Raw genomic sequence first — 9,349 nt, 5'->3', positions numbered from 1 at the left:
GCAGACAGACAGACAGAGACAGACAGACAGACAGACAGGCAGACAGACAGACAGACAGACAGACAGACAGACAGAAAGGCAGACATACAGACATGCAGGCAGACAGACAGGCAGACATACAGACAGACATACAGACAGACAGACAGGCACAGACAGACAGAGAGACAGACAGGCAGACAGACAAGACAGACAGAGACAGACAGGCAGACAGGCAGACAGACAGACAGACAGACAGGCAGACAGACAGGCAGACAGGCAGACAGACAGAGAGACAGACAGGCAGACAGACAGACAGACAGGCACAGACAGGCAGACAGACAGGCAGACAGACAGACAGACAGGCAGACAGACAGGCAGACAGACAGGCAGGCAGACAGACAGAGACAGACAGGCAGGCAGACAGACAGGCAGGCAGACAGACAGAGACAGAGCACAGACAGACAGACAGACAGACACAGACAGGCAGACAGACAGACAGACAGGCAGACAGACAGACAGACAGGCAGACAGACAGACAGACAGACAGGCAGACAGACAGAGACAGACAGACAGACAGACAGGCAGACAGACAGGCAGACAGACAGACAGACAGACAGACAGACAGACAGGCAGGCAGACAGGCAGACAGACAGAGAGACAGACAGGCAGACAGACAGACAGACAGGCAGACAGACAGACAGACAGACAGACAGGCAGACAGACAGACAGACAGGCAGACAGACAGGCAGACAGACAGACAGAGAGACAGACAGGCAGACAGACAGGCAGACAGACAGACAGACAGACAGACAGACAGACAGACAGACAGGCAGACAGACAGACAGACAGGCAGACAGACAGACAGACAGGCAGACAGACAGGCAGACAGACAGGCAGACAGACAGACAGGCAGACAGACAGACAGACAGACAGACAGGCAGACAGACAGGCAGACAGACAGACAGAGAGACAGACAGGCACAGACAGACAGACAGGCAGAGATACATACAGGCAGACAGACAGGCAGACATACAGACAGGCAGGCAGACAGGCAGGCAGATAGAGAGACAGACAGGCACAGACAGACAGGCAGACAGACAGACAGACAGGTAGACAGACATACAGACAGACAGGCAGACAGGCAGACAGACACACAGACAGACAGACAGACATACAGGCAAACAGACAGACACGCGGACAGACAGACATACAGGCAGACAGACAGACACGCGGACAGACAGACAGACAGACAGAAAGACATACAGACAGAAAGGCAGACATACAGGCAGGCAGGCAGACAGACAGACAGGCAGAGATACATACAGGCACAGACAGACAGACAGGCAGAGATACATACAGGCAGACAGACAGACAGGCAGGCAGGCAGACAGAGAGACAGACAGGCACAGACAGACAGGCAGACAGACAGACAGGTAGACAGACATAGACAGACAGGCAGACAGACACACAGACAGACAGACATACAGGCAAACAGACAGACACGCGGACAGACAGACATACAGGCAGACAGACAGACACGCGGACAGACAGGCAGACAGACAGACAGGCAGACAGACAGAGAGACAGACAGGCAGGCAGACATACAGGCAGGCAGACAGGCAGGCAGACAGAGAGACAGACAGGCACAGACAGACAGAAAGGCAGACATACAGGCAGACAGAGACAGACAGGCACAGACAGGCAGACATACAGGCAGACAGGCACAGACAGGCAGGCAGACATACAGACAGACAGACATGCAGGCAGACAGACAGACAGACATGCAGGCAGACAGGCAGACATACAGACAGGGAGACAGGCAGGCAGACACACAGACAGGGAGACAGGCAGACAGACAGGCAGACAGACAGACATACAGGCAGACAGACACGCGGATAGACAGACAGGCAGACAGACATGCAGACAGACAGAGAGACAGACAGACAGGTAGACATACAGGTAGACATACAGACATACAGACAGGCAGACAGACATGCAGACAGATAGACAGACAGGCATACATACAGACAGGCAGACAGACACGCGGACAGACAGGCAGACAGACACGCGGACAGACAGACAGGCAGGCAGACAGACAGACAGACAGGCAGACAGACAGACAGGCAGACAGACAGACACGCGGACAGACAGACAGGCAGGCAGACAGGCAGACAGACAGGCAGACAGAGAGACAGACAGGCACAGAAAGGCAGACATACAGGCAGACAGACAGGCAGGCAGGCAGACAGACAGGCATACATACATACAGGCAGACATACAGGCAGACAGACAGGCAGACAGACAGAGAGACACGTGGACAGACAGGCAGACAGACACACAGGCAGACAGACAGACAGACACGCGGACAGAAACCAAACTCAATTTGTTTTAATTTAAATATCTAATTTTACGTTTGGAGAACCGAATCAACCAGAAATCTAAACTAATCTAATTTGAATTTGTTTTAATTTAAATATCTAATTTTATGTTTGGAGAACCGAATCAACCGGAAATCTAAACTAATCTAATCTAATTTGAATTAGAATTTGGTTTAATTTAAATATCTAATTTTATGTTTGGAGAACCGGATCAACCGGAGATCTAATCGAATTTGTTTTAATTTAAATATCTAATTTTATATTTGGAGAACCGAATCAACCGGAAATCTAAACTAATCTAATTTGAATTTGTTTTAATTTAAATATCTAATTTTATGTTTGGAGAACCGAATCAACCGGAAATCTAAACTAATCTAATCTGATTCGAATTTAAATTTGAATTTGTTTTAATTTAAATATCTAATTTGATGTTTGGAGAACCGAATCAACCAGAAATCTAAACTAATCTAATTTGAATTTGAATTTGTTTTAATTTAAATATCTAATTTTATGTTTGGAGAACCGAATCAACCGGAAATCTAAACTAATCTAATCTGATTTGAATTTAAATTTGAATTTGTTTTAATTTAATTATCTAATTTTATGTTTGGAGGACCGAATCAACCGGAGATCTAATCTAATCTCATTTTTATACTAATCTACTATCTAATACTAAATTTGTTGTTGGGACAACCGGATCAACCGGAGAAAAAACCCAACTGAAGCGTGGGACGTATAAACTCCACGCCTCACAGGAAAGCTTAAGAGAAAAGTCGTGGCTGGGACTTTTTCTCTAGTGCGTTTCTTGTCCGCCGGCTCGCCTGAAGAACCGAAGGATTCTTTTTCCCAAAGAGAGTTTTTCGGGCCTTTGGACCGCTCTTGTCTCCTCCAGGGTGCATTTCATTGTGTCGATGCCCTGGAGGAGATGGTCCCTTTCTTCTTGCCTTTGGAGCTGTTGGCGGTTGGATTCAGCCAAAGCCTCGGTCAGTGCAGCCTGCAGCTGATCGCTCGTCTCTCTTTGCTGAGCCAGGTGCATTGCTACGTCTTCCTGGCTCTTCTTCCGCAACTGAAGGGTCTGGACCAGGTTTGTGATGGTCTCCCTGTTGGCCTCCTTTTGCACCTGAAGGGCCTCCTCCAAATGCTTTAATTTGTGGCCGTTCTCGGATTCAGTGACCTTTCTTAAAGATAGTTGAAGCTCTAGTTCATTGAGCTTTTCACACATCTTGATCCCAGACTCCTTTCGAAGAACCTCACTTATTTTGGCCTTCTTTTCTAAAACCTCCATTTGGACTTGTAGAATTGCATTGTCTTTCCTGAAGACGAGCTGGCTAGTGCTATCTTCTACCTTAGGTTTACTGGGCTCAGCTTTCTGCTCGGTAGCCAGTCTACCTGCGTGTTCACCCTCAGGAGCTCTCTGAACCACTTGTTTTGGGTGCTCTCTCCAACTTTGACTGGGGAGAATTGACTTCTGCAGGCACTTTTCCCTCAGATCTGTTGGGTTATTTCTCTTTTCAGGACAATTGAAATCTGGAGGCAGAGAAATCCACTTCTTCCTGCGAACATCTGAAATTGTGTTTTCACTGAGCTTTTCAAAGTTCTTGAACCAAGAATCCTTCTGGAGAGCCTCATTAGGTTTGGCCTTGTTTTCTAAAAGCTCCACTTGAATTCTTGGAAAAGGATTTTCTTTCCTGAAGACGAGCTGGCTGGTGCTATCTTCTACCTTCTCTTTCAGGTCCTTCATGGGTTCTGGTACCTTCAATTGAACCTTCTTAGGTGCAGCAGCCTCCTTCTCTTTCTGTCGTTTAGCTGCCAGTTGTTGGAGCATGATGCAGCGTGGCAGTAATTTAAATGTTGATGTTGTCGGCAAAGGAGCATCTTTAGGTTTAAGGGGCTCAGCTTCCTGCTCGGAAGCCAGGCTTCCGGCTTGTTCGGCCTCAGGAGCTGGGGCCTTTAAGTGAACCTGCTCAGGTGCAGCAGCCTCCTTCTCTTCAAGGTCCTCCGTGGGTTCTGGGACCTTCAATTGAACCTGCTTAGGTGCAGCAGCCTCCTTCTCTTCCTGTTGTTCAGCTGCCTGCTCTATCACGAGTTCTGGGCTGCAGTAGCGTGGCACTATTTTCCACGGTGATGTTGTCGGCAATGGAGCGTCTTTAGGTTTGGTGAGCTCAGCTTCCTGCTCGGTATCCAGGCTTCCGGCTTGTTCAGCCTCAGGATCTCTCTGGGCCACTTTTTTGTTTCTCCCTTTTTTAATGCGGAGAATTGAGCTGATCTTTTCTAAAACCTGCTCAGGTGCAGCAGCCTCCTTCTCTTCAAGGTCCTTCATGGGTTCTGGGACCTTCAATTGAACCTGCTTAGGTGCAGCAGCCTCCTTCTCTTCCTGTTGTTCAGCTGCCTGCTCTATCACGAGTTCTGGGCTGCAGTAGCGTGGCACTATTTTCCACGCTGATGTTGTCGGCAATGGAGCGTCTTTAGGTTTGGTGAGCTCAGCTTCCTGCTCGGTATCCAGGCTTCCGGCTTGTTCAGCCTCAGGAGCTCTCTGAAACACTTTTTTGTTTCTCCCTTTTTTAATGTGGAGAATTGAGCTGATCTTTTCTAAAACCTGCTCAGGTGCAGCAGCCTCCTTCTCTTCAAGGTCCTTCATGGGTTCTGGGACCTTCAATTGAACCTGCTTAGGTGCAGCAGCCTCCTTCTCTTCAAGGTCCTTCATGGGTTCTGGGACCTTCAATTGAACCTGCTCAGGTGCAGCAGCCTCCTTCTCTTCCTGTTGTTCAGCTGCCTGCTCTATCACGAGTTCTGGGCTGCAGTAGCGTGGCACTATTTTCCACGGTGATGTTGTTGGCAATGGAGCGTCTTTAGGTTTGGTGAGCTCAGCTTCCTGCTCGGTAGGCAGGCTTCCGGCTTGTTCGGCCTCAGGAGCTCTCTGAGACACTTGTGGGCGCTCTCTCCCATTTTGACTAGGGAGAATCGTCCATGGCAGGCACTGTTTCGTCAGATCATTTTTGTTAGTACTTCTCTGAGGAGAATGGACCTCTGCAGACCGATAAGTACAGTTCTTAATGCGCAAATCGTATTCCCTGATCTTTTCAATGTACCTGAGTCGAGCCTCCTTTTGGAGAGCCTCATTATGTTTTCCCTTGTTTTCTAAAACCTCCACTTGACTTCTTGGAATGGGATTATCTTTCTTCAAGAGGAGCTGGCTGGTACTCTCTTCTACCTTCTCTTCAAGGTTCATCATGGGTTCGGGGACCTTCAATTGAACCTGCTCAGGTGCAGCAGCCTCCTTCTCTTCAAGGTCCTCCGTGGGTTCAGGTACCTTCAATTGAACCTGCTCAGGTGCAGCAGCCTCCTTCTCTTCAAGGACCTCCGTGGGTTCAGGTACCTTCAATTGAACCTGCTCAGGTGCAGCAGCCTCCTTCTCTTCCTGTCGTTCAGCTACCTGCTCTATCACGAGTTCTGGGCTGCAGTAGCGTGGCACTATTTTCCACGGTGATGTTGTTGGCAATGGAGCGTCTTTAAGTTTGGTGAGCTCAGCTTCCTGCTCGGTAGGCAGACTTCCGGCTTGTTCGGCCTCAGGAGCTCTCTGAAACACTTGTGGGCGCTCTCTCCCATTTTGACTAGGGAGAATCGTCCATGGCAGGCACTGTTTCGTCAGATCAGTTTTGTTCGTACTTCTCTGAGGAGAATGGACCTCTGCAGACCGATAAGTACAGTTCTTAATGCGCAAATCGTATTCCCTGATCTTTTCAATGTACCTGAGTCGAGCCTCCTTTTGGAGAGCCTCATTAAGTTTTGCCTTGTTTTCTAAAACCTCCACTTGACTTCTTGGAATGGGATTATCTTTCTTCAAGAGGAGCTGGCTGGTACTCTCTTCTACCTTCTTTTCAAGGTCCTTCATGGGTTCTGGGACCTTCAATTGAACCTGCTCAGGTGCAGCAGCCTCCTTCTCTTCAAGGTCCTTCGTGGGTTCTGGGACCTTCAATTCAACCTGCTCAGGTGCAGCAGCCTCCTTCTCTTCAAGGTCCTTCGTGGGTTCTGGGACCTTCAATTCAACCTGCTCAGGTGCAGCAGCCTCCTTCTCTTCAAGGTCCTTCGTGGGTTCGGGGACCTTCAATTCAACCTGCTCAGGTGCAGCAGCCTCCTTCTCTTCAAGGTCCTCCGTGGGTTCAGGTACCTTCAATTCAACCTGCTCAGGTGCAGCAGCCTCCTTCTCTTCCTGCTTGTTGGCCTCCTCTATAACGTTGGGCCCAAGCTGCTGAAGCTGGGGCTCATGGTCAGAAGACATCGCCTGCTGGGGAGAAGTCTCTAACTTATCACAGGCCTGAAGGGGGATGGTTCTTCCTCTGCACTGGAAAGGTATCCTTTGTGGTTTTGGGGCCTCACGTCTCTGCAGGGTTGTGTTTGTTGGCAGCCACCATTCAGCTGCCTGCTCTTCTACTAGTTGTGGGCTGCATTTGAGTGGCAGTTTTTTCCACGGTGATGTTGTCGGCAAAGGAGCATCTTTAGGTTTAGTGGGCTCAGCTTTCTGCTCGGTAGCCAGTTTACCGGCTTGTTCGCCCTCAATAGCTCTCTGAACCACTTGTTGTGGGTGCTCTGTCCCCTTTTGACTGGGGAGGATTGACCTCTGCAGGCACTGTTCCCTCAGATCGGTTTTGTTATTACTTCTCTGAGGAGAGACCGTTCTTCCTTTCCTCTGATATGGTATCCTTTGTGGTTTTGGGGCCTCAAGTCTCTGCAGGGTTGTGCTCTCTTCCTGCCGTTCAGCTGCCTGCTCTATTACTAATTTTGGGGTGCTGTAGCGTGGCAGTATTTTCCACGGGGATGTTGTTGGCAAAGGAGCGTCTTTAGGTTTAGTGGGCTCAGCTTCCTGCTCGGTAGCCAGGCTTCCGGCTTCAGCCTCAGTCTCTTCTATCTTCTTTTCAAGGTCCTCCGTGGGTTCTGGGACCTTCAATTCAACCTGCTCAGGTGCAGCAGCCTCCTTCTCTTCCTGCTTGTTGGCCTCCTCTATAACGTTGGGCCCGACCTGCTGAAGCTGGGGCTCATGGTCAGAAGACATGGCCTGTTTGGGAGAAGTCTCTAACTTATCACAGGCCTGAAGGGGGATGGTTCTTCTTTTCAACTGATGAGGTATCCTTTGTGGTTTTGGGGCCTCACGTCTCTGCAGGGTTGTGCTCTCTTCCTGCCGTTCAGCTGCCTGCTCTATTACTAATTTTGGGGTGCTGTAGCGTGGCAGTATTTTCCACGGGGATGTTGTTGGCAAAGGAGCGTCTTTAGGTTTAGTGGGCTCAGCTTCCTGCTCGGTAGCCAAGCTTCCGGCTTCAGCCTCAGTCTCTTCTATCTTCTTTTCAAGGTCCTCCGTGGGTTCTGGGACCTTCAATTCAACCTGCTCAGGTGCAGCAGCCTCCTTCTCTTCCTGCTTGTTGGCCTCCTCTATAACGTTGGGCCCGACCTGCTGAAGCTGGGGCTCATGGTCAGAAGACATGGCCTGTTTGGGAGAAGTCTCTAACTTATCACAGGCCTGAAGGTGGATGGTTCTTCTTTTCAACTGATGAAGTATCCTTTTTGGTTTTAGGGCCTCACGTCTCTGCAGGGTTGTGCTCTCTTCCTGTCGTTCAGCTTCCTGCTCTATTACTACTTTTGGGGTGCTGTAGCGTGGCAGTATTTTCCACGGGGATGTTGTTGGCAAAGGAGCGTCTTTAGGTTTGGTGAGCTCAGCTTCCTGCTCGGTAGCCAGGCTTCCGGCTTCAGCCTCAGGATATCTCTGAGACACTTTATTGTTTCTCCATTTTTTAATGGGGAGAATTGAGCTGATCTTTTCTAAAACCTGCTCAGGTGCAGCAGCCTCCTCCTCTTCATACCATTCAGCTTCCTGCTCTATTACTACTTTTGGGGTGCTGTAGCATGGCAGTATTTTCCACGTGGATGTTGTTGGCAATGGAGCATCTTTAGGTTTGGTGAGCTCAGCTTCCTGCTCGGTATCCAGGCTTCCGTCTTGTTCAGCCTCAGGATATCTCTGAGACACTTTTTTTCTTCTCCTTTTGTTAATGGGGAGAATTGAGCTGATCTTTTCTAAAACCTGCTCAGGTGCAGCAGCCTCCTGCCCTTCAAGTTCATTGGTAGGTTCATTGACCTGCAATTGAACCTTTTTAGTTGCAGCAACCTTCTTCTCTTTAATGTGATGAGTGGGTTCATTGACCTGCAATTGAACCTTTTTAGTTGCAATAACCTTCTTCTCTTTAAGGTGATGAGTGGGTTCATTGACCTGCAATTGAACCTTTTTAGTTTCAGCAACCTTCTTCTCTTTAATGTGATGAGTGGGTTCATTGACCTGCAATTGAACCTTTTTAGTTTCAGCAACCTTCTTCTCTTTAAGGTGATGGGTGGGTTCATTGACCTGCAATTGAACCTTTTTAGTTTCAGCAACCTTCTTCTCTTTAACGCAATCCGTGGGTTCTTTGACCTTCAATAGAGCCCTCTTAGATGCAGCAGCCTCCTCTTCCAGGCGCTTAAGGTTAGCTGCATCTCTTCGCTGTTTTCGGGTAGGTGGCAGTATTTCCTGTATTATCGGCAAAGGAGCTTTAACCTCAGCTCTCTGCTTGCCATGTTTACTGGCTTGTTTACCCTCAGGAGTTTTGTTGTTGCACTTCTTCTTGCTCGGAGTGGTGATCTTGCTCTCCGAGTCAGAAGCACCATACTCTTCTTCTCTTCTTGCGTTCTTTGCCAGTTTCTGGTCTTTCTTGCTGCTTAAGTTACTCATTTTGTAACTCTCTGTGTTCTCAGTGTGCTTGTGTGAGGAAACGTGCTCTCTGTGAAGCAAGAATAGCCAACAATGCGCTTCGCCGACACTGCCCCTATATAGATTGTGAGATCAGAGACAATCAAGGCGTGACGCGCAACACGTTCTGACGTCAGCAGTCTCGTGTTCGCGCGCTTTGATGCTATCTCGCGCTGTGACGCTCTCTCTCGCGCTCTCGCTCTTTCTCTCTCGGGCTCTCTGT

The 9,349-nt window shown here is 49.0% G+C and overlaps 1 protein-coding gene across 1 annotated transcript in view; it reads left to right on the top strand.

Annotated features, from left to right (window-relative positions):
* The window catches only part of LOC130212581 (solute carrier family 25 member 48-like), a 50,891-nt gene that overhangs the window by 12,487 nt on the left and 29,055 nt on the right, over positions 1-9,349 (top strand). The window lies entirely within an intron of this gene.

This window comes from Pseudoliparis swirei, chromosome 22, assembly GCF_029220125.1.
Source record: "Pseudoliparis swirei isolate HS2019 ecotype Mariana Trench chromosome 22, NWPU_hadal_v1, whole genome shotgun sequence".
Classification (NCBI taxonomy): Eukaryota; Metazoa; Chordata; class Actinopteri; order Perciformes; family Liparidae; genus Pseudoliparis; species Pseudoliparis swirei.
The sequence above is the reverse complement of the archived record's forward strand: the minus strand, read 5'-3'. Positions and strand labels throughout refer to the sequence as shown.